This window comes from Numida meleagris, chromosome 18 (genome assembly GCF_002078875.1).
Source record: "Numida meleagris isolate 19003 breed g44 Domestic line chromosome 18, NumMel1.0, whole genome shotgun sequence".
NCBI lineage: Eukaryota > Metazoa > Chordata > Aves > Galliformes > Numididae > Numida > Numida meleagris.
In genome coordinates, this window is record NC_034426.1 from 3,959,771 (window position 1) to 3,983,847 (window position 24,077).

At 42.7% G+C, this 24,077-nt stretch overlaps 1 protein-coding gene across 2 annotated transcripts in view; it reads left to right on the top strand.

The window, feature by feature from the left end:
• The window catches only part of CUX1 (cut like homeobox 1), a 176,772-nt gene continuing 152,962 nt past the window's right edge, over positions 268 to 24,077 (top strand). For both annotated transcript variants that reach the window (XM_021415472.1, XM_021415477.1), the window contains exon 1: positions 268 to 378. The gene's annotated coding sequence lies outside the window, so the exon portion shown is untranslated. The remainder of the gene's footprint in view (positions 379 to 24,077) is intronic.

Sequence of the window (24,077 nt, forward strand, 5' to 3'; positions counted from 1 at the left end):
AATATTGTGGTAGAGGCGTCAATGCTTTTGAGGAAAAACAGTGATATTTTGGTTGCAAGATAGAATTGAAAAAGCTGTAGACCTTTGTTGGACTTAATTTGGGAGTCTATTTTCTGGAAATGCCTGATGTTTTGTTCTGTACTGCCCTACAGCCCAGCTGCCTCGATATCCCAGACCATGTGATGTACGCGTACATGATATTATTTTGATTTCTGTGATGAACACAGCTCTAACTGTAGTCCCTTTTCTTGCCCTTTTTCTTGACAGAGAGAACTCGATGCCACAGCAACAATATTGGCCAACCGGCAAGATGAAAGCGAGCAATCTAGGAAAAAACTTATCGAGCAAAGTCGGGAGTTCAAGAAGAACACTCCAGAGGTAAGGAGCTAAGGCACATTTAGGGCTTTTTTCTTAATGTTTTGTTTCCATGATATTCTCAGCTGAGACCGCCTTTGTGTTGTGAGTACTGAAATATGAGCTGATGTCTCAGAGCAAGTCTGAGCATTAGTCTTCAGTCAGGCTCACTGTAAACTTTGTAATAATCTAAAACCCGGAGAACTGCAAAAAAAAAAAATTATCCTTCAGCTAAACTGAACTCTCTTAGCACTTGGGTGTAGCAGGTGACGTTTTGCTGCCTAAATAAATCTACATCAAGGCCATGACTTCAAAGATGCTCATTTTTTCACCAAAAATCAAACGAAGTTCAGTTGTTGATTGCAGTGGAAACGCAACAAGGTCAGCGCTGGGCTCCGGGCACAGCTTGGTGCCGTGGCCGTGCCTCGTGCACCAGGTGGTGTGCAAAGGCTGCAGGGAGCAGTGCTGGGCCAACCTCGGAGAGGTGAGCGCTGCGTGGAGGGAGCGGATGGTTTTCAAACTTCTGCTGTCACTACGGTAGCACGTGCGGCGTGCATCTGTGCACACTCGTGCGTGGTTGTGTATCAGACAGATACAAACTCACTTTATCGTCGGTAATGAATGGATAGCAGCGCGTAGGGCATTTTTATTTTGTTTTGTTTGCTTCTTTAATCCTGAAGATTGCCGGCAATTTGTTCATCCAGAAGTGTCCCAGGGTTGCACAGTGCAAAGCCCCTGCCAGATGGCTGGAACACAAGTGCTGGTTCCTTCCAGGTACCAGCCAGGAGTCAGCTTATTCCCCTTGCAGAGAACAGACTGTAGGGATGGAGAGAAGTAAAAGAATACGAAGGTATAGGAAATCGTACAAAGTCCAGAAAATAAACTGCTATCTGGGGCCACAGTTTTTGAATTGTTTGCTAGAAGCTTAAGTTCATTCTCCAAAACTTATTTGAGTTTCCTGCTTCCTTCCTTTTTTCCTGTAAGGAAAATTGCAGGCTGGGGCTGCAGCAGTCGGCTCCTTGCTGGTAGAACACTCACTGAGATTCATCTCAGGATGATTTCTTGAGGCCAGTTTTATTTTTACAGTGCAGGTTACTGGCAGGGAAAAAATCCAGCGCTGCGCTTTTAGGAGCGTTGTGAGAGGGCCGTGGTAACTCAGTGGGAGCTGATGCGCAAAGGAAAATGCTGCGCTCTGTAGTCACTTCAAGAGATACAGAGGGAAAGTGATTTGCAATTAGTTCTGTTCTGTTAGCAGGACAGAGCGAACACCTTCCACTGCCAAATCATTTGGTGGTAAAGTTTTAAAGGTACTTTCACAATATATAGTTATTGTAGCCTTCCGTATAATGTTTTGGAAGGGAATGGCGGGGTTTTATTCATTCACAGGCAAGATGCAAAATGACGGCTCTGAACATCCCTAATGTTTGGGGGAATTTGGATCTGTGCTAGATTCTGCACCTTGATCTGATGCCCTAGGTCTCCTAGGGAACTGCATTCCCTTATAAACCTGCGTGGACTTTTGATATTCTTTCTTCTCCTTTCCTTTCTGCTGCGATGTTCTTTCTGTGGCCTCGTTTCTCAGCAGCACCACCATCTAACTCCTCTTCTTTGACAGACTTAAAAAAAAGAAAATGGGATCAAAAAATTAAAAAAGAGCCTCTGAACTGTAAGAGCAGCTCTAACAGACAGGTGTGCAGGTATTGCTCGGCCGAGCGGGGTCTGGCTGGGCCACCCTGTCCCATCCACGGTGATGTGGGCAGTGGTAGATGTGGGCAGTTCCACCAGAATAAGTGACACAGTGCCCTGCTGTCCTTGCTGGAAAACTTCAGCAGCCTTCCTCCACACAGCAGCACTGCTGTGTTCATCTTCACCTGCTTTCTGTCCTCCCCAGAAGGAATAGTACTGAGTAATACTCAAAGATTAGGCCGTTTTGGAGGGCAGGGGGATGACAGAAGGCAAGATTCTAACACCTTGGCCTAATTTTTTTCCAAAACTTCAGCTTTATCAAAAAACCTATGCCATATGGTAAAACCTTCCCTGAGGTGGGCAGGAAACACACAGTGAGCCACTGGCACTTCCCAACTCACCCATTTATGTTACTGAAACTTCTAGCATGCCCTTTTTCATAACAGAAAGAGAACTCTAGTAGAAAACTTGCTTGTTTGCAGAACTGTTCTTCGAATAAATAACTCCATATACAGCTTAATTAACATTTCCAAGATGAAGGAACATCTTTCTTTCTATAAAGAATGTGGGTGGAATCCCTAAATGTAACAGCCTGCTCCAGAGCCCTGCTTTCCGTTTTCATTGCTCATTCTGGATGCATCCCTGCTGGTGCAGCAGTGGTTTGGTCTGTTCCAGCATCTCTTGCCCTCAGCCCTAGCTGGTCTCACCATAAATCAGGAAACAAATGTCGTTTGCCTTGAGTTCTCTATCCGTTGCTGTCTGAGGTGTCCTCTGGACTTTCCATAATGTCTGCTGTGAGCAATCTCTTGTGTAGCAGAAAAGGACTTTAAACACTGCTAATGAAGTTGAGGATATTTATGCTGCTGTTTCAGAAGACTTGAAAAGATGTGACAGATGCGTTGGGATTATTTCTGCCTTCTTTGCAAATTATCACATTGCAAAAGAAATGTAATAATATTTTCATGCTTATAGGAATGACTGCAGGGCTTGGTATTGCAAAGTATTAAATATAATATTAAAATACCGTTTCTGAGTTGGCATACTGGGACGTAAATCTAGGAGGAAGTATTTAATGCTTGGGAGCCCTGTGGATAGAAGATGGAGAGGTGGATATTGCATGCAGAAACTTTAAGAGTTTGTCATTTCAGAAGTACTTGTTACCCATCGCATCCTCGAAGCGCCCGTGTCAGGCCCTCTTACCACAGATGTCTGGGGGTATTTTCAGCCTCCATTTGTTCCATCTTGAGCAGCTACTGTGGAATGCTGACAGTGATCAAGAGTTTACTTGAAACACCGATTTTATGTGACTGTTACTTGGAAGACATCCCCAGATCTGTCACGTGAAGCGCTGCCCTGCATCACATTGCTTTCTTGCAGCGATAATTCCAGAGCTATTATGAGCAACTGCAGTATTTGTGTATTGTGAAGTTCTTGGTCTAATTCACCGTGCCCTCATGTGCTGGTTTAGTGTGAAGACACGAGTGTTAGAGGGACAGCCTGAGATTTGAAAGATCTTAAGTAATTCTGGTGGCACAAATCAATAGTTTTTGGAACAAAGTGAAGGTACTTTGAAATGCTGGTCGATAGTTTTGCCTTGGTTTCTACCCAGATGCCTGCTTGAGCAACTGCTTTTTGCTTCCCTTTCTACTGTTGTAATCATTTGAGAGCTTATCTAACATGTAGAACCCTGCATACTTTTAATCTTGTCAACAACCAGAGTGAAAAATACCAAAATAAGTAAATCAGTAAGTTGTTAAACGCTTGTGGGGAAGGAAGACAATGATATTTAAAGCTGTTTTAATCTATTTTCAGAATCTCCTTTCTGTGTCCCTCTGTTTCCAAATGTCTGGAAAAGAAAATAAGCTTTAGTCCGGAAGACTAATAAACATTACCAAGTTTTCTAGTGTATTATTAACTATTAGTTGCCAGTCCACAGTCATTATGTAGCTGCACGTTTGAGATTGATTCCCAAAGCAAGATGTATTTCAGTGCGGAGAACGGTGCATTGCAGCACGCACGTTCTTGATTCTTTGCACAGCAAGTTATTTGTACGTGCTTAGGTGTGTCTGCTGCTCTCGGTTTGTAATGAGGTCTGGCTGTTGGCGTGGCCGTGTCATGGAGTGGATTCCTGTCCAGTTTTAGACCTGGGGAGCGGTGGATCAGGGCTCTTGGGAGGCTGGGAGAGGATGAGCACAGCTCTGCACGCAGCTGTACGTGGGGAGGTTCTGAGGTTAGCGGCCACCGCCACTTACGTGAGTGCCAACACCCGGGCAAACGCTTTGCAGCCACTTTTTACTGCTCATTGTAACAGAAGACAGTTCAGTGTTTCTGATTTAGCCGTCCGAACTGGTGAATTGCTGAGCTGTGCTGACTATTGCCAATCTCACCTGCAACAGGGATGGTAAAATGGGGGGTTCGTGTTCCAGGGCCTCAGGAGCTCCCCCCCAGCTCGTGGCTTTGGTTGCTCTGCGTTTTCCTGGGGGCACGCTGAGCTGGGGGTTCCTCACTGCTGTTGCCCTTCAGTGTTGTTCCTGGGCTGCAAATGTGCTCTGTCCGTGAGATTTGGAAAGCCACGATTACCTAAAAATGCTCAAATTGACAGCTGTGTTTTGCAAAGCAGATTAAAGATTGGATCAGCAGTTAGGAAAGGACACAGGGGAACCCGTAAACAGCAGAAGGGTGTTCTCAAAGTAAAGAGCTTTAAAATGCCCTGGGAAATGGAATATTGGAAGGTGCCAGAAAACAAACACCCCGGGCTTCCATTGCTGCCTGACCCGTCCTGCTCCTGTGTGTGATCCAGACCCCTCTAAACAGTATTTATGGTTTATTCTTGAGATGGTGTATGAAGGTGGTACGTGGTTTTAAGGCCCACGTTTGTTTTCCAGAAATGGCATTCTGATGGCAGCTGTAACTAAAGGAAGTGAGCTCAGTTATTATTAAGTGAGGGCTCAGTTTTTGAAAATCCAACCTGCCAAAATTCTTAACGTCCCCAGTGGTTCTGGCTCTTTCTATCGAGCTAGCTGGTCTGCAGCAAAAGATAATCAAATTAAGCTGAAAAAAAAAAAAAAAAAAGTTCCTGAAACGAGAGGAGCCACGTTCTAATTGCAGGTAGTGAAGTGTGCTGGGATCCTGACAGCTCTGCACGGTCAGCTCGGGTCTGCTGTGCAGCAAAGGGAGAAGGATCCCTTGCCTAGCAGAGCTCCCAGAAACACACAGCCCCGTCGGAACAGCCGTGGTGCTCAGGGCTGTGTGCAGGGGTGGATATTGATTTGCTGCCATCTAGAGCTGGGTTCTTCTGCTCTTCTTCCTTCTGTTACAAACAGCTTTGATTTGCGTTCCCTCCGTGCAGCGTGGGGCCGTCCCTCCTCCCCTTCCCCGGGGAGCGGTGGGAGCCCTCGGATGGCCGGGTGCTGAGCAGGGCACAGTGCTATGCCAGAACACAGCTCAGTGCAGTGTGAATCTGGATGTCTCAGTGCACGGCAGGGAATGAAATAAAACACCTTTGAATGTCTTTCCGTACTTATCACTTGAAAATTATTGCAGGAAAAAATTCCTGCAGGAGCATCCGTCCTCCTCTTCTTCACTCCCCCCATGACTGTGAAGAGAGATTGTTGTTAGGGAGAAATGAATTTGCAGATAAGCAGTTTGTTCAGAAAGAATCTTTCTTCTATTCTGTGTGTGACTCAAACGTCATTATCAATGTTCTTTCAATCCTATTATAAAATTGTTCCGTGTTTTTAAGATTCCTCACATATTTAAAACCTTAGCAGAATGTTAAAACACTTCGCTTACTGATGTGAAACATTGCCATTTCCTCCTGTAAAGAAACAAGACAATAAGAACAGAGAAGTAGGTATCTTCCAGGTCTAGAACACAGACAGATACCTTCAGGATAATGCTGTTCAGGTGCTCTGTCCTCCCTGTCAGTGTTTTTATGGAGTATTACCATTTTCTGAAGAGGTTCTGTTTGCAAGGTGAATGACATGTCTGGGAATTTGTGGCCTTGTTATTTCGGAAGGTAAATGAAGTGTGTGATTATTACAGAACTTGCAGAAATCTAGTGCGATATAGTCATAAAACGTAACCTAAAATCCGGTCTTGAGGAGGCAGTGAGGTTAAATCAGCTCTAACCTTATCCTGCAGGTCCCTCATTCCGAGTACTCCATCATTTTATTGTCTTTATTTAATACATATTTCACTTAAGAATATTCTTCTGTGTGTGCATGTGTGACGGTGTGGAGGCTCGGAGATCATTCCCCTCACCTGCAGGAGTAGCGGCCGTGCGTTCTGTGTTAGCAGGCACAGCATTTAATTGGAAGCATTTAATTGGAAAGCGTGCCATCTAGGATACGTGGAGTTACCATCTCTTATCTCCATCTTCTTTAAAAAAAAAAAAAAAAAAATCATGAAATCAATTTTCAACACATTTACCTCAAGAGTCTTTTTATGAAGCTGAAAATATATGGGTGATTGCTTTATTCAGGAGTTCCAAAAATATTCCAGAAGGAGGCACATCTGATTGAACTGAATGTGTTAGTGTGGTTCAAGCAATTAATTACCCCGAAACCACTTGCTCTTGGTGATTTTGATTTATTCTGTTTAAGCATCTTTCTGGTTAAACATGCTTGACAGCTGAATGCATTTTTGTTCTAGCAGCATCAGTTGCAGGTATTGGATCTCAGTAATGCCAGGAGTGCTGTATTTTGCATTGCAGAAGAGAGGAGTGAGTGATATTTTTTATATTTCAGTAGTTCACAAAGAAGCATACTTGTAAGCAAGCCCATACCAACAGCAAACTGCTGCTCCTGCGTTCTGCACCGTGCTATTTATTTATAAAGGTAAGTGTGAAGCTGGGCAGGTAGATACAGATCCCACAGCGCTAAGGCTGAATGCTCCCAAAGCCAGTCTGAAGTTCACATCCTACATTCACTCCAAGCCTTTGCACAATAGGTGGACTTATTTTCAAGGCTCAGCTTCTCAAGATGCCTGCTCTTCCTTCCTGCGTGTGCTTCCCAGAAGAAGTAATTAAACGTCTTCAATCGGTGCTTTTCCTTTTAACTTTGTGAGCAAATGTTCTGTAAATCTCCTCCAGTTCATCCACTGGACCACCTCAAAGTCATTCAGGTGTAATTAAAGGCACATGTTGTTCTCATTAAAATTACTATGTTGTCGTGAATAGCTTTTAATAACAGTTGCCAGTTACGAGGGATTCTTTTCATTGCTCTGACAGGGGAGAAGTGAAAAGTTGGATCTACTTGAAACAAGAGCAGGAACGATTAATGCACCGAGGGAGAAAGCTCGCAAACAAAGTGACTGCGTTACAGAGTTGTGAGCTTTCTCTTTAGAAAGCAAACAAAGAAGGAGGCAACAAACTTTCTGCACAGTTGCTCTGTGTAGGGTCAGATTTTGGACGAAATCTCGAGGGAAATGTTTAGGAGGAGAAATATTGGTAAAATGCTCTTAAAACCTGCCTGCATCCACGTACTTCTAGCATGTTTTGCTTTCTTTTTTGATATTTTTTTTTTTAAAAGGCTTCCTGGTAACCATTTTTAAGTAAATTAAATGACATGTGAGAATTAGAGCAGTGGAGAGTCATTTTTATTTTAGAATTCTTCTTGCATTAACACATCTGCAGTGTTGATGAATATATGGAAAAATGAAATTGTGCTTCTATCCCGCCGTGTCTCCAATGTGACAATAAATCAACTTTTTTTCCTTTTAAAATGTCTGGCCTTGTAATTTATGTTTGCATAACCCATTACTAAATTCATAGTAGGTGTTTTAGTTGGCAGACACAATTCCAGAGATTCAGTGGACCTGCTTTAATACTGAGCTTTTGTTACTGTTCATAATTATGTGCAGTAATATATGTGTTTTCTTAATTATAAAAACTAGCTCGCCTTCAGTTCTGGATCTCTTACTTCCTCAACAGAAATTGTGCCTTAAACCTTTGAAAGAATTAGTGTCTTTTGGGCTTTTGAAAAAAGAAATGCATTTACCAGGTTGTTCTTTTTTTTTTTTTTCCTTTCCATTTTTGGAGGAAGAAATAAAAAAATGAAAGTGTACGAAAAGTAAAGCCATGATATTTAGAATTTTTGAGGATTCTTTTATTTTATAGTCTAGCTGTAAATATTTAGACCAGCTTCAAGACAGTATGCAAATAAAAGGAGTTTTATTAATAACCATTATCTGAACCCTGGCAATAAATATGTATGACTCACACAGGAGTAAACCCACCCAATAAATATAAAAGCCATACAAAACCATTAAAAAATTTTAATGGACTTGCAGATGGAATAGTTTAATGCAACTGTAGTTACTCAGGTTCCAGCTCCTGTTACTATTTCTCATCTGCTTGAAAGCTTTCATCTGAAATACATTGCTACCATTCATGATTCCACCTTGTCTCTGTTTAAGACCATAAAATTGTGGTTTCACAATTTGCGAAGCACTAATGCTTATTTATGGCAATATTTCTGCATTTCTTAAGCAGAGAGGTGGTTATTCATCTTTTGAACATGCATTGACTTTCCAAGAGAAAGTTCTCGGAAGCTGCAGCAGATCTGTGCTTCACTGGCATTGGGCTGGGTTTGCAGCATGGTGCCAAGTGAGAGTTGGGTTGGGTTGGAAAGGACCTTAAAGATCACGTAGTTCCAGCCTAGAGTGCCTGAATGTGTTGGGCCTCCTCAGTCCTGTGTGTCAGAAGTGATCATAGAATCGTTAAGGCTGGAAAAGACCCCTCGGATCCTGAAGTCCACCCCCAGCCCACCCCACCGTGCCCACTGCCCACGTCCCTCAGTGCCACATCTCTACAATTCCGGAACACCTCCAGGGACGGTGACCCCCCCCCTCCCTGGGCAGCTGTGCCACTGCATCACCAGTCTTTTAGGGAAGAAATTGTTCCTAATACCCAACCTGAACTTCCCCTGGTGCAACTTGAAGCCATAAAGACATTAAGTCTTGTCATAGAATCATAGGGGCTGGAAGGGACCTCCAGAGATCATCAAATCCAACTCCTGGCAGTTCCCTAGGGTAGGTGACAGCGCTGGTAAGGTCTTGATGCTGTCAGCCCTCAGAGTGCTGAGATTCATCTGTAAGTCAAAGGTTGAATGTGGCCAGCAGCACACCACAGCCGTGCAGCAGTCCCGGAGAGCAGTGTGCCTTTAAAGCAAGCACTTATTGCAGGCAGCACATCTTGTGCCTGCGGTGCGCCTGGTTCATCCATGCAGTGAAAATAAGGGCAACAATAAAAGAAATGAAGTGATGCTTTGTTAGGAAGACATTTTTAGTCCAAAAAATCAGGTAACTGGTTGAAGTAGTTGTTCAATTAATGCTTGATAAAGCAATAAGCCAGTTTAAAATGTCTGTGCAGTTACAGGAAGAGGAATATATTAAGCTCACCTGTTGAGAGGATTATCTCTGCTAAACACACACATTTTACATGAGACCAAAATAGATCCTTAAAAAATTAATACTAAAATAGGTTTACAGTCGAGAGAGAAATTTCTTTCCGACCTGTTTTGTGGTGTGCTCATCTGCTTTTTCAGGAATTTTAAGCACTGAAGGAATGAAGTCAAAGCTGCTGCTTGTCTTTGAAATGGATGCCTCTTTGATAAGCCTCTGATCTCTGTACCCAGAGTTGTAGCAGCAGATTCAAACACTGATTGTAAAATTGGGAGACTAAAACGTAGCCACGACAGCTTCAAACACTCTGTCTCTCTGTCAGATTCAATGCACAGGACATTGCCAGGAGTTAAAACGATGCAAAATTAAAGTAGCCTACTAAATTTACCTGCCATGGAGAATCCACAAAAGAGCTGCCACTTCTAATCCTCAGATTCATTTCAAATTATTATTTTTTCAAATTAGACTCCCTGATCTCTTCAGCTCAAGCTGTTGTACGGATTTGAAAAGCTGTCTCTTCTTGTCAGATCACTGGTTTAATAATAATAATGTCTTACGTTTGTATAGTCCTTTTCATCCTGCAGCTTCCTAAAGTGCTTTACAAGCTGTATGTGTACAAAATCGTGCAACCACCTCTTGGGTGGTTGGTGCTACTCAGCCGCAGCAGTGGCTGGCAGCTTGCTGTGCTCGCCTTCCTCCTTCCCATGGAAACCTTGGGGGAAAGGCAAAGCTCCCAGTGGTCCCGGTTCATCCCAATGGGATCGTGCCATTATCTCTGGCACCATGCAGGGATGCTGTGTCCAGACCATCCCTGGGCATGGTGAGGAAGGTCACTCAATGCTGCCTTGCCTTTTCCACTAGGACCAGGGTACAGGTAACTTGAATATAAAAGTTATATACTGGTTTTATAGAATCCAAACTTGGACCTGAATACTCTTAGTCGTGTGTTTCTGGTGGAGACTGCTTGGACTCTGATCTGTCAGTAAACACATTGGAATGGGTTCTTCGAACCTCCAGAAGCTGGGGATAGTCGTACAGGATGGATATTTGTCCCAGTGCTCGTCTTAGTTTATGGGAGAAAAGAGGTCCTGAAGTGGGACATGCACTGCTCGGTAGTGGAAGAGACACAACCAACTTCATCGGTCATTGTTGCCTTCTGAAGGAAGAAAGGGCACGAACACATTTACAGAGGTTTAGACACCATTAGCATCATGAGACCCAGTTTTCTGTAATGATTGATCTAGTTTATTATCTTCTTGTGTTAGTACTCAATGTTTCACTTTTGTTTGGCTTCAAGTTCACAAGATTGCTGATACTGGAAGACAGCGATTAAAAAAATAAATAAATCAGGCTCCTTTGTTCCCAAACTTAAGAGCTACTGAAGAGCATTCAGCTCTGATGCATTTCTACAATTTGGATCGTCTCTGACCTCATAACTCTTCGAAATTGCCCTGTGTTCAGGGTAGTGGCTACCATTAGAGACTGTTTACTTTGTCTGCATTCACATCAAATTACCCTGCTCTCTTCCTCCTCCGTCCTTAGCTCTCATTCGGGGACTTGGGATGCTGAAGAGGAACGTTCCTGTTACGCCTGGGGGGAAGGGGTGTGGAGAGCCACGAAGAGGGAGAGACAGGGCCAGCCTTGGTCTCAGAGGCCTTAAATATGTGGAACAAAAGAAAGTGAACATCCATAGACACTAATGCTAATGGATGCTCGTCCCATCTCTGGCTGTAAATTATTGAGATCCTGCGTCTATCTGGTAATGCAGCTTGATCAGAATTGTTTTTTCTGTTTTGACCCCACAGGGAACCATCTAATTCCATGTCTCTGCATTTTGTCTAGTCACCGTGCTGGGAATCTCCCTCTCGGGCCTCTTGGTGGCCCATCCAAGGAGCGGTGCTGCTCTGTGTGCCTAACAGATGAGTTTCAGAGGCAGCAGTCAGCGCTGTGGCTGTTCCTGCAGCCCTTGGGCAGTGTCTGGCAGGGCACAGAGCTGCTGAGGACACTACACAGCACACATCCCTGCGCCCGGGCTGCCCCAGCAGGAGGCCCCATGCAGGCCAGGGCTGCCCTGTCCTCTGCACGGGAACACCTGTGTGATTCCTCCATCACACAGCCTGTTCAACTCATAGTTTTTTATTGGCATCAGAGGAACCAATGTGCAGCAGTACGGTGGTGGGGATGGCTGAGGAGGTGGGGGCTGCACTGGGTATCCTTTCCCTGTGCTGACTGCGGGCTGCACGGGGCTCATGCATCTTTCAGCTCCGTTCCCACTGTACCTTTATTCTCGCAGCCTAGTCTGCAGGTTTCTTAAAGGGATTATGCTCCCAAGCCTAGGACTTAAAGATAGTTTTAATGAGTTTGATGAGGCTGTGTTGCAGGCTTCCACAGATGCCCATCTGTCTAAATAGCATTTTTAATAGCAATTCCCTCTGCTCAGGAGATTAACATAATGCTTTGAGGGCTTCTTCCCCACCTCATGGTGGCACATCAAGGCAAGCTCTACTGCGTGGTAATATCCTTCCCCAATAAAAGAGCATCTTTAGACGTAAAGCTGTGGTTTGCTGGTGCTAGAGCTTTGTTCTTTGTCGGCAGCAAAGGAGTGTAGAGAGTTGTGTAAATCCAGTGCTGCTGGATAGAGTCATAGAATGCTTTGAGTTGGAAGAGACCCTAAAACGTCATCTAGTCCAATTCCCCCGCAGCGACCAGGGACATCTACAGGGATGCTCAGCCGCCCCACAGGCTCTGCTACCAGTGCCCTCTGTGGAGGATGCTCCTTGCAGATCTCCCATAGGTGGCAGTTTGCTCAGAAACGGCCCCAACAACCCTAACCTTCAGCATTATTTACCGAGAAAAGTAATCTGTGAGTTCACATTACCTGCTTGAATTTCTCCATGAGCACATCTTTAGATGCGTACCTAAGTTAGGACTCAGAAAATAGCTTCCAGTAAGTATTTATTTACATGAGTTAATACTCATCTGTTTAGAACATATGTTTTAGAGTTTGACTATTAAAACCTGCTGCTTGTCCAGAATTAAATATTGCTGTGCTGTTTTCCAAATCAGTGTAATTTCAGAGCAAGAAAGAAAGATGTCTGCATTCCTTGATATTCCTATTCCTGATAAAAGAGGAAAGAGACACAACAAGTTTTTGCCTGTGAGCTTTTGAAATATCAGAAATATTTTGGGGAGAAAGATTAGTTGGCAAAGTGCGTGTTGTTGGACCACTGTTCAGAAACAGAAGCTTTCAGTGGGTATGAATGTTGTGTTATCTTCTGTTTATCTGATCCTACATTCATTTTATGACTTTAAAAAGATAGACTGACTTCACATGGAGCAATGAGCAACTTTGATAACTTTTCCAGAAGTCCTTATTATGACGGTGATCACATATTACGTTCGTAGACACTCAGGTTTTTGAGTGTAGTGTATGGAGAAGTGGTTATGTATGGTATCTTCATGCTTCATGCTTGAGTCCCTTCCAACCAAAGCCATTCTATGATTCAGAATGCACTGAAGAGAGGAAGTCTGCTCTGGGTTGCTCAGGAGGCATCACTGGCTGTGTTCTGCACTTATAGTTCCAAATCAGGCTGGCTTTTTTTCTGAATTAACAGTTCAGCTTTTTAAATGCACCACTACTTTATGCCTTAAATTATGAGCCCATGCAATGTACGTATGTGGAAAAGCGTAAGTTATAATGTTAATGCTCACAAATTTGAGAGTTTCCAGTAACAGCTGTTATCCTGTTTATTTTGGTTTCCCTTCTATAAAAGAGGGTGAAAAAATGTTTTTGTCCTTGTCAATACACACACATGCTAAGTGCTTAGATGTGACATCATTTGCAGCTTTTAAGGATAAGCAGGTACTTAAGTGCTAATAACATCTCTAGGTTTGTTTCCTCCTTTAGCAAGCGCGGTGATTTGAAGGAATAGAAAATGGCTCACAAGTCTCGACTTGCTGCTGCCAAATGCAAAGGTTTATAATTGAAGTTTTGGCATTAGTTGCATGCCCCTTTCATAAGTAGTTGCGTTTTACCTTGCAGGATTAAAAAAACTGGGAGTGAAGCACAATCAGGTGTAAATGATGTTACATAAAATCTGACTGCCAAATCTGTGCTGCTGAGAAATAAAGTATTTTCACTGAAGCTAACAATTTGATTTTACCAGTGTTCTGACTTTTCCTTGCTCTCCGTGGATTAAATTGGCAGTGAGCATTCCAATGACCCAGTCTGATGAAAAGATTTATCTTGTCAGATACGTTGCATTTGTAGAACCTAATGTGTTCCATGCTTTGATATTCTTCAGTGTGATCTTTTTAAATTTGTGCCAGGAATCAAAATTTAATCTTGGAATTAATTAAAATCTGGAACACTGAACAGCTACATTTGCTGACCGTAGAAGATAATGAAAGGATAACTAGTAAACAAATACATTGGGCTTGAAATGTCCTGGGCGTTAATTCAGTTATCTAAAACCCTTAGACACAATGATATTGAAGTGTCTATTGGTAAAACTTGCACATTTGCTCTTCTGATGTCAGTTTCTAAAAGCTAAAAGATTGGCTTCTAAATGTCAGAGAAGCAGGATAGTTTCTGAAAGGTAAATTGATGCATTTGGGGGCAGTGCCACGCTGCTTCTCTCCCCTTTCCTCCCTTCTTCATATTTAGGAGCAAATCCTCTGTTGTATGGTTTTACAGAGTGATGCACAATCAGAAGGGATGCTGGCAGCAGGATGATATTAGTGGGATAAAAAATCAGGTGAGAAGAACACTGATGTTTCATCTTCAGTATGTGCAGCTTATAAGCTTAACATTCTGGAGTCTAAGTAAGAGAAAGGTATATATATCTATGAGGAAGAGCTATTTCTGGGAATGTAGTAACTCTTATTAGATTAAAAAAAGGAAATATTAACCATAATGTCAGTAGGTGGATAGAAAAAAAGACGCTTAGCCGCTAAAAATCACAACATTTGTCTTCCTAAAAGCAGGGTCTTGCAGGTTGGGATCTTTGGCTGGAGGCTTTCCAGCGCAGAATGACTAAGTAAGAAAAGACAACTCCCAAAGCTGCTGGGTGGAGTTCCTAGGCTGGTACCAGCTAATTCCCAGAAAGGAAAACAATCACTCCTTAATGGGAATTCTTTAAACCAAAGATTATTCACTTATCAATACCCTAAAAATATCTTAAATAGTTTTCCAGATTCTCAAGTACAGCAGTGGTTCTAATCAGGATACGCGTGTTCTGCTTGAACAGAGATGGCAGACATGCAATAGAATGCTTCTAAATATTTCTTTAGCATATAAGAGCAGAAGGGGAGATGAGAATTGAAAGAAAGAGATGAATCAAGGTGCAGTGCAGCACTGTTTCTTGTCCTGTACAGAAAGACTGGGGAAGATCAAAGTTCTAGATCTTTCCCATAAAAATACATTTTAGGGGGAAACTATAAATTTCTAATATTTACCTCCTTGTATTGCTGGGCTGTATGAACTTGATTTTTTTTTTTCAAATCAGTACAAATAATGTGATTTTTCTGAATAGCTCTGTAGGGTGTTATGTATTCTGCTGAAGTTATGGGTAGGTGCCAGATTTTTATATACAACGTGACGCAGTAAGTCGGTGTGAAGGTGCAACAGCAGTATGTATTGCTTTAATATTGATAAAATGCTTTGCAGACAAACACTTCCTAGTTAGAATGGATTGGCAGGGATCTGCATCCTTGTCATCAGTAAATCTTCGTGCTTTCAAGCATTCAGCTGCGCTTTTCTGTTGTATTTCTCGCACATGAGCTAATTAGAAGGTAGTTTGTGCTAAGTTAATGAGAACACTAAAAGTCAGAGATTGTTTTCTACACAAAATCAAAGGAAATTTCCAGAGGTTGGTCTTTTATATTGTTCTGAAGATGATGTTTGCTTGTTTGGTTTTTGTTTTGGGAAATTAGTCTTCAAGGCACCCAGTTAGAATCATAGAATCGTTAAGGTTCGAAAAAACCTCTAAGATCATTCAGTCCATCTGTCCAGCTACCACCAACACTGACCACTGACCGCGTCCCTCAGTGCCACAGCTCCATGTTTCTGGAACAGCTCCAGAGGCAGGGATGCCCCCACCTCCCTGTGCAGCTGTGCCACTGCATCACCTCTCTTTGAAAGAAGAAATTGTTCTGATATTCAGCCTGAGCCTCTCCTGGTGCACCTTGAGGCCATCACCTCTCATCCTATCCCTGCTACCTGGGAGCAGAGGCCAATCCCCACTCATCGTTGTAGAGAACAATGAGGTCTCCCCTGAGCCTCCTCTTCTCCAGACTGGAACATCCCAGTTCCCTCAGCCGCCTCCCATAAAACTTGTATTGTTTTATTTGTTGACTGCAAGAAGTTCGTTAATTTCACTGGTACATTGTCTTCTTTCACTTTTAAAACCATAAATTGTGTACTCAATTTATCAGCAACTGGAATAGGGTAAGGTAACTTATTGTCACAATATTTACAAAAATCTTGGGTGTATAAACAGTTTCCTTAACCTGGAACAGGTTGGAGTGTGTTATGTCATTGATCGAGTGGTGGTGTTGAATGTGGTTGGACTAGATGATCTTAGAGGTCTTTTCCCACCTTAATGATTCTATGATTCTATACAACAGTGACATATTTGAATCTGCTGCTCCTCCCACCCACACCTTTGTGCCCTTCTCCTTTCACCTCTCTCCACCTCTTCCCGCAGCCCGTATCTTTGGGTATCAAGACTACAGCTGATCAGATTAACAACCTCAGGGGTCTCTTATGGCTTTATCTGCTCATTCTCATCAGAGATTTAACTGCTCTGAGTGCTTTGGTTTGTTGGTTTTTTTTACTTTTTTGGCAAAACAGATAGTGGTGTTTTCTTTCCATAGAGACTATTAAAGTTTTAGTGTTGTTTTTGTCAGGTTGGTAGTCTGAGTAATTCTGGTGGCTTATTTGTACAAGAGGTTAGTTTATATACTCCAGTGCTGAGGCTTGTACTTACTCTCATTGATTCTCTTAACTCCACGTAAAATAGCAAAGTAGAAATGCAGAGCAAGGAATAATTGGAAAAACAAACCTCTGGGGAGGTTTAAGCAGGTCCCACTGCAGTGCTGCTGAAGGAGGTGGTCTCATCCTGCATGGGCACATATTCATATCACAGGGCTTGTGGATAGTTTTTACATCATAGAATCATTAAGGTTGGAAAAGACCTCTAAGATCCTCCAGTCCAACTGTCAACCCATTACCACCATGCCCACTAACCACGTCCCTCAGTACCTGCACTTGAAAGCAAATCATTTATTTAAAGATGGGCAAACTACTCAGTAATCCTTATGGGGGGTTATGTGCAGACTCCTGCAACACGTATCTCAAGGCTTGGATCTTGCAGATTAAAATTCCCAATCCAAATTTAACTATGTAAGTGGCATTCTTGTGCTAAAATAATTTTTAGGCTTACAGCACGGGCATAGTCACTGTCCTCCCCTTCATCTGAGGAGACTGATTCCTCGTGGTTGCGTTGAAAAAAAAATTAGACAACATTGCAGCTTCTCCTTTCCCCTAATTTGACCCCAACTACAGAAAGTTGCCTGAAGTTCTTGCTTTTCTCATTGACTGAAGCAAGCAGGTCCAAACAGGACTCCTAAATTTCACCAACTGCCTTAATCAGGGTTAGCTCCGTTTTATCATGTGTAAGCCTGTTATTGGCCTCAAAGCTGGAAGTGCAGTGTTCCCCAAGTACAGGTATTTGGGAATGTTTCTCAAAAGAACTGTCTTGCAGTGCCAGCTGATCAAACCAAGCTTCTCACGGGAAGATGGGGTGATGAAGTTTTAATGGGGATGCCCGCTCCAGGAGGCCACCTGCAAAGAGCTCTGGTTATGTGGACACTGGGCCGGCACGAGGAGAGGGCCGATTGTTCCCTTGTTTCTATTTTTCCTTTTTCATAGCAGAAAGTTCTGTGGGAAGGGAGGGCTGCCACACATCCCTGCCTGAAGGCAGTGCCATGGGGCCGGCAGGGGACACAGAGTGGCCGCTCACAGCCTCCCTTCCTGCAGGCCTCAATGGCCGCCATGATGCGACGTGCTCTGGGCCTGCACACGGGGCAAGGTGTGGGGAGCCGGGACCCTGCACGCACTGCCTGCAGTCAAAGAGCAGCAACAAAGATGAAGACATTCCAGAGCAATTAACTTGTTGTGCAATATTTAAATTATTTTTAATCATAGTTTTACCTCAAATTATAATTTAAGATATATCGTGTAATCACTAGTAATACAAAATGAAAAGGGAAAGGGCATGTTCTTTCTTCTGAACGCTCTCCATATAATAATCAGCTAATAATGCTGTCTGCTTTAATTCAGAAGTTCCACTTGCTCAGTTCCTAAGTTGGCAGGCTGCTTTTTAATTCTTTCTTCTAATTTGTTGTAACATGTATGAAATACATGTGTTCATTTGAGTAAATACAGTAAAGTTAATCAAAGGAAATGATTACAGAAGGAACCCAAGAGGGCAGCTAGTTATCGCTCAGAAAAGAGTTATGTAGTTCTGCCAAATTAATTAAACTTCACTAGTTAAAGGCAAAGGTTATGATAAGAATCTTGTTGAGTGTTGGATGCAGGTGGCTTGTTTTAATGGATGAAACGATGACCCTTTGGTTGATCAGAATCTTTCTTTTCATTTCCATGCCCCAGCCCCACAGGTTATTTATTCGTGACATCCCATTGCACTGTAACTCTGAATTTCCAGGTGGGTTTCCCTGAATGGGATGAGCAGCAGAGCTCTGCCTCCCTCACCCAGTGCCCCAAGGTTGCTTCAGTGGAGGGCTGAGTGCTCGGTGTCCCTGCGTCACTGCTGAGTGTCCCCACTCTGCGAGGAGAGCTGTAATTAACTCGCAGGCGCTCGTCAGAGGATTCGGCAAAGCGCCAGGAAATCAACCCCAATTACTATATTCACGTTGTCAGTAATGCCCACTTCATGGTTTCTGCTAATTTGAAATGGCAAGTCCCAACTTCCCATAGCAAAATTGCCATTTTTACACTGTTCTTCTATTTTCTGTTCCTTGTTCAGTTATTTTGACTCCATTAAATTACTGCTGTAAAGAGAATTACAAGCCATCTCACAAAATTCTCATCAGGTAATTGCAGTGATACAATATAAGTATAGTAGATGCAGAATTATACAGCATGTGTTTAATACCATTTAACGCAGATCTAAAAAAAGAAAAAGGAAAAAAAAAAAAGTACATTATCTGCAATTATTTGCATTTACCAAAGACTGCGCTAGGGCTGCTCCAGAAGTAATGCCTCCTATTTTATGATGTTGGCCCACAACACCGGAGGGAGATGTTAGTATAGAGGCAGTAGAGCTTGAACCTTCCCCCCAGCACTCTGTTCCACTTTATTGCCATGCATGGGACAGCAGCAGAGCAGCAGTCTGACAGAACGGTGTCTGATGTGGGAGAGCGTATGGAGCAAAGGTGTGTCACTGAACTCCTCCATGCAGAAAAAATGGCACCCATTGGCATTCATCGATGCCTGCTGAACATTTATGGAGACCTAACAGTGGGTGTGAGCACAGTGAGGCGGTGGGTGCTGCGTTTCAGCAGCGGAAACAGTGACATGAAAGACAAGCCATGTTCTGGGCAGCCATGCAGATCTTTATGAGTGCGGCATGCAGGGTCTCCTTCATCACTGGCAAAAATGCACAGCTAATGGTGGTGACCATGCTGAAAAACAGTGTTTTGTAGCTGGGAATTTGCTCTATCAAACAGTTATCATGCTCTTTGTATCCATTGTCGTTTCCATGGAAATAAATAGGAGGCATTACTTTCAGAGAGACCTACACATTTAGGATTGATCAAAGCTGTGTCAGCACTTAGAAAAATGTTCTTGTAGGGGAAGATGGAGCAGTAATGCAATTGCAAATGCATTCAGAAACTTGACTTTTTCATCACTTTACATAAGGTTTTATATCCCTTCACTCTACTGTTGATAGCAAGTTTCATATTCAAGTAGGTCTCTGTTTTTGGCTTCTCTCAAGCGGCTTTTCTCAGACATTCCACATCAGAATCAAATGCTGCAGGAAGGTGGGGCCACACATTTTTATTTTATTATTCTGCGAGGCAGAATAATGCTGTGAAACTATTTTTCTGATTTCAGTGTCTGTAATGCAGGTGACCTGTGGTGTATCGCTAAATCAGGAGGCAGGAGCCGGTCATTGGTGGATGTGCTCTGAAACGCCTGGACTGGATGCTGGCTCCACAGAGAAGTTATTTCTATGGTCTGGGCTTCTAAGATCATGCCTGGCTGATCTGATGCAGCTTTTATCCTTCAATATTCAACAAATGTGATTATCGCTTTGTAGACTTATTTCGCTTCCATAATGAGTTCCTGATAGTGTCACCTAGTAATAATCTGATATGGAGAACGGAATTAATATGTTCCCTTGTATTTCTCTTGCGTTAGCTTAAGGGCTAGATCATTGGGTAAGAAGTATTTTAATTTAATGGCTTCACATTCCCTGGTAGATAGTGGTTTTGACAAGAAGATTGGTTTTGTTGGTAGTTCACTGAAACACATTCACTGCTGTTTTTTCTAATTGTGGCTTTACCTTGAATTCCTGGGTAACTTCCTTAGGAGCAGTGCTTTGGTTTCACTTTGAGAGCAAAAATCAATTCTACTTTCAGAATATAACTTCCATTAACTATCTTTAATGGAACTGCCGTAACTCCTGTAACTTCCATGGTTTGACTAGAGTTGAATAGAAGGGGCATGAAATGCCAAATCCTCACGCTGCAAAACTTATCAACGTGAAATCTTACCGCTTTTCTCGATTGGCACAGCAGCAATACCTTGGAAGGAAATAACGAAATACACGCATTTTAAAAGGAATAGCAAACCAGACACTGCGTTCCCACCTCCTGATGGTTGCGTTTGTCTCGTTCCCGTTAATTAGCATGGCAGCCAGGACGTTCTTCTGCTATGTGGCAGACTGCACTTGGTGCTCTGCCTTGTTTGACCCGAAGCAACTTCTTGTTGTGCGGCACTGCTTCCTCTCAAGCAGACTTAGAGCGGTGCTGTTAAAGGGCTGATTTTAGTAAGATTACAATCTTCAACCCCTGTGCTGTAGCTTCAGTAAATCTAACTTGTTAGCCCAAACTGGCCCTTGGCCACTGCTGCATGTATTGGCATTTGCCTCGATAGCAAAGCACTTTTTTGAGTACATCATTAAAAATATTGTAGGGATTATCAGGTGAGTTTCCTCTGCAGCCTTATCCTTAGGTTTTGGCACTGCATTTTGCCTGTAAGGGAGATTCTAGATAGAAATAATGCGTATTTCCACGCTCTCCTGTCCTTTTTAACACAGCAGATAATTGTCTTTTGTCCAACAGTCATTCTCTTTTGCTATCACCATCATCTACCATATCTTCATAATTCTGTCCTTGTTGACTAAGTTGATCTTTTTGCCATTAACTCTCCTGTGCCCGGCTGCACAGCATGATGCGTGGGCCGTGGGGGGAGCTCCAGGTTGTTTGCACTGAAGCAAGTTCAGGTAGTCGGGGTTTGGGTAGCAAGTAGTGCAGCTGTCTCCATCTAGGAGCAGAAAACATTTTACTGTCCCCAACAAATCTTATTTTACACTTTTTTTCAGAAAGGAAAGATTTCATGGCGCTCGTATGGAAGGTGTCCTTGTTTATGGCAAAGTGGCCGTAGTGTGAGCACCATGGGAATGAAGCGTTGTTGCTCTTTCCTCTGAAACTAATTGTAACAAGGGTGGAGTCGCTTGCAGTTAATTTTTTTTAGACGTGCTGTACCTTTTATTTTTTCCTTTCCCCGTTCTTGGTTTTTGGGAGGATTCAGGTATTGCTATTTAATTAATAGGGAAAGCATTCTGCTTTTTAATCTTGCATCATATGTAAGATCCACGTTCTGACATGGTGAAGCTTGTGGACCCTTTTAAGTATAGCTTCATTATTTATAAGGCATTAATCAGATTAATTTCGTAATAGTTTCCTGCTAATCCTGCCATTGTTCCTTAACTCAGAACCAACGAAAGCATGATTTTAATACCCTTTTAGTTGCTGCAACATCCTTTTATTATCAGTTACATTTTTATTAGAGTACTTTCAAACAGTTGTTTAAAATCTGAAAATGATCGTGCGGCACCTTAAAATTATAGCACTAACTATTTTACTGCTGATAAGAGGACAATTTATCAAGCAAATCCCCTTTATTAAACTCGTGTTTCTGTGTCAGTTGAACTTCGTAGGAGTTTTCCTGCTTTCTGCAGAATCCCAGCCCTTGTGCCAGCCACATTTGTTCCAGCAGACAGAGGCTTGCAATAACCCAGAAAGTTAACCAGAATAACCCTCCAAGTAAGCCTGAGTGCCTGCATAGGCAAACCCCATTGATTTCAGTCTGTCTTAACCGCCGTTCATCTCATCTCCAATAGCGTTTTAAATACTCCAATATAAATGTATATATAATTACAAAAAGGCTATTATAATCAAAATCAAAAGGTCATCAGCCAGATTCCCGAATGGGTGTACCGAAGAAGCAGGTCGTTTTCAGCGATGATGAAAATTTATTGTTTCTGTACCAAAAAGGATGATTGGGAAGAGCAGCCTTTTGCTCAATAGCTTATCATGATAGGGTCATTGAGATGTCAATTACGTATTTTATATTTATAGAGCACTTCTGCTCAAGAAAGATTCCTGAGTGTCTCCCAGACACTACCACATGCGTATGAGAAAATTAATAATCTTTTTCATCTTGAAATTGGAATGGTTCAGAAACAGGAGGTGTGTTCCTCCATGAAATGAATCCTATTTTCACAAGAGCTGACTGGGGTTGTACGAGCTGCCTGTAGTTGTGTGAGGGGTTTTTCTGGACTCCGTACTTGGAAGTAGTTTTCTTCCCGAATATGGGCTTCTCTGAGGCAGTCGCCGTGGTTCTGATTTGACTTATTCTTGTAACTGATTAATGAGAGAATGAAAGTTTAAAAAGCACTCACAACTCATTTCATTAATAGCCTCTCTCTTTTTAGAAATCGTCTACATTCCACTTTTGAACCGCCACACGAAATATCATTTTACAATCCCATCATGTGTCGTTCCTAAATTAGAGTCGATTTAATTGCTTTGAAGGAGCTCCACAGAAAGCATGCAGTTCAAAGGAAGCATTTTTTTCCAGATTTTTGGGATAGACTCATTATATTAGCAGCAGTTACTGATCTATTAGTTTATTTTTTGTGTGTGTGAAAGACTTGAAATAGAATCGTAGTGTCGTTAAGGCTGGAAAAGGCCTCTAAGATCATCCAGTCCAACCATCCACCTACCACCAACACTGCCCACTGCCCACGTCCCTCAGTGCCACATCTCCATGGTTCTTGAACACCTCCAGGGACAGTGACCCCTCCTTCCCCCCAAACTGGGGAGCTGTGCCACTGCATCACTGCTCTTTGGGAGAAGAAATTGTTCCTGATATCCAACCTGAACCTCTCCTGGTGCAACTTGAGGCCATCACCTCTCGTCCTATAAAAGCAGTGCTGATCTTTTGTAGTCAGGCAAAGTTTTCAATGCTGGCTGTGAACAGTGCTTGAATAGATGATGCTAGGGCTGGGCAAGTTCTACATCTAGCTCATCTGTTAAGAGGTGTGGGACTTCTAGTGGGAAGGGAGGGTTCTTTACTCTCTAAAGTCTTTTTGACTGCTACAGGTGAATGAGTGTTCAGTGTCCACCCTTAGGAACAAATTTACTATCCGAGAGTTTTTGCATGTCGCATTTTATATGGTCCAGAACAGCTCGAGATGCTATTTGTGGCTGAACATCTGTTGTGGTCCTATTAACGTATGGTTGTGTTACACTGGCAAGTAAATCATTTCTGTACACATTCTGGAAATGCTGTGTATATTAATATTTTGTGATTTTTTTGTTTGTTTTTCTTGAGGATCGATGCTAGCACATTAGTGACAACTTCAAACCCATGTCTGCTGAGTTTGTTAGTATGCATTCTTCCTCAGTTAATAGAATCACAGAATCGTTGAGGTTGGAAGGACCACTAAGATCATCCAGTCCAACCATCAGCCCATGGCTGTGACCGCTCTAGACCATATCCCTCGTGTAATGCTGACCCTTTTCTGGAACACCTCCAGAGATGGTGACTGCACCACGTCCCTGGGCAGCCTGTGCCACTGCATCACCGCTCTTTCTGAGAAGAAATGCTAATTCTCAACCTGCATTTCCCCTGCTGCCACTTAAGGCCATCACCTCTCATCCTGTCGCTATTACCTGGGAGCAGAGGCCATAAAGGTGAACTATGTATAGCTACCATTTTAAGGTCATAGAGGTGTTGCTGATATCTTGGCATTGAAAAGCATCTTGAATCTTTTTATTGCGAGGAAAAAGCAGGTAAATTATCCTTACTATCCACGACAGTGCTGTCAGCACCACTGGAGGTGCTGTGGAGGCTCCTAGGAATGCAGAAAAACCAGTTAGGAAGATGTCTTTGGAGAGAGGAGGGAAGCGGGTAGTTCTGGGAGACCGTAATTAGGGCAGATTTTATAAATATTTTTGTGTTCCTAAAAATGCCATCATGTATTATCTCAGTTAGTCATGACAATAACCAGCAGCAAGGGAGAGAGGAAGTCGAA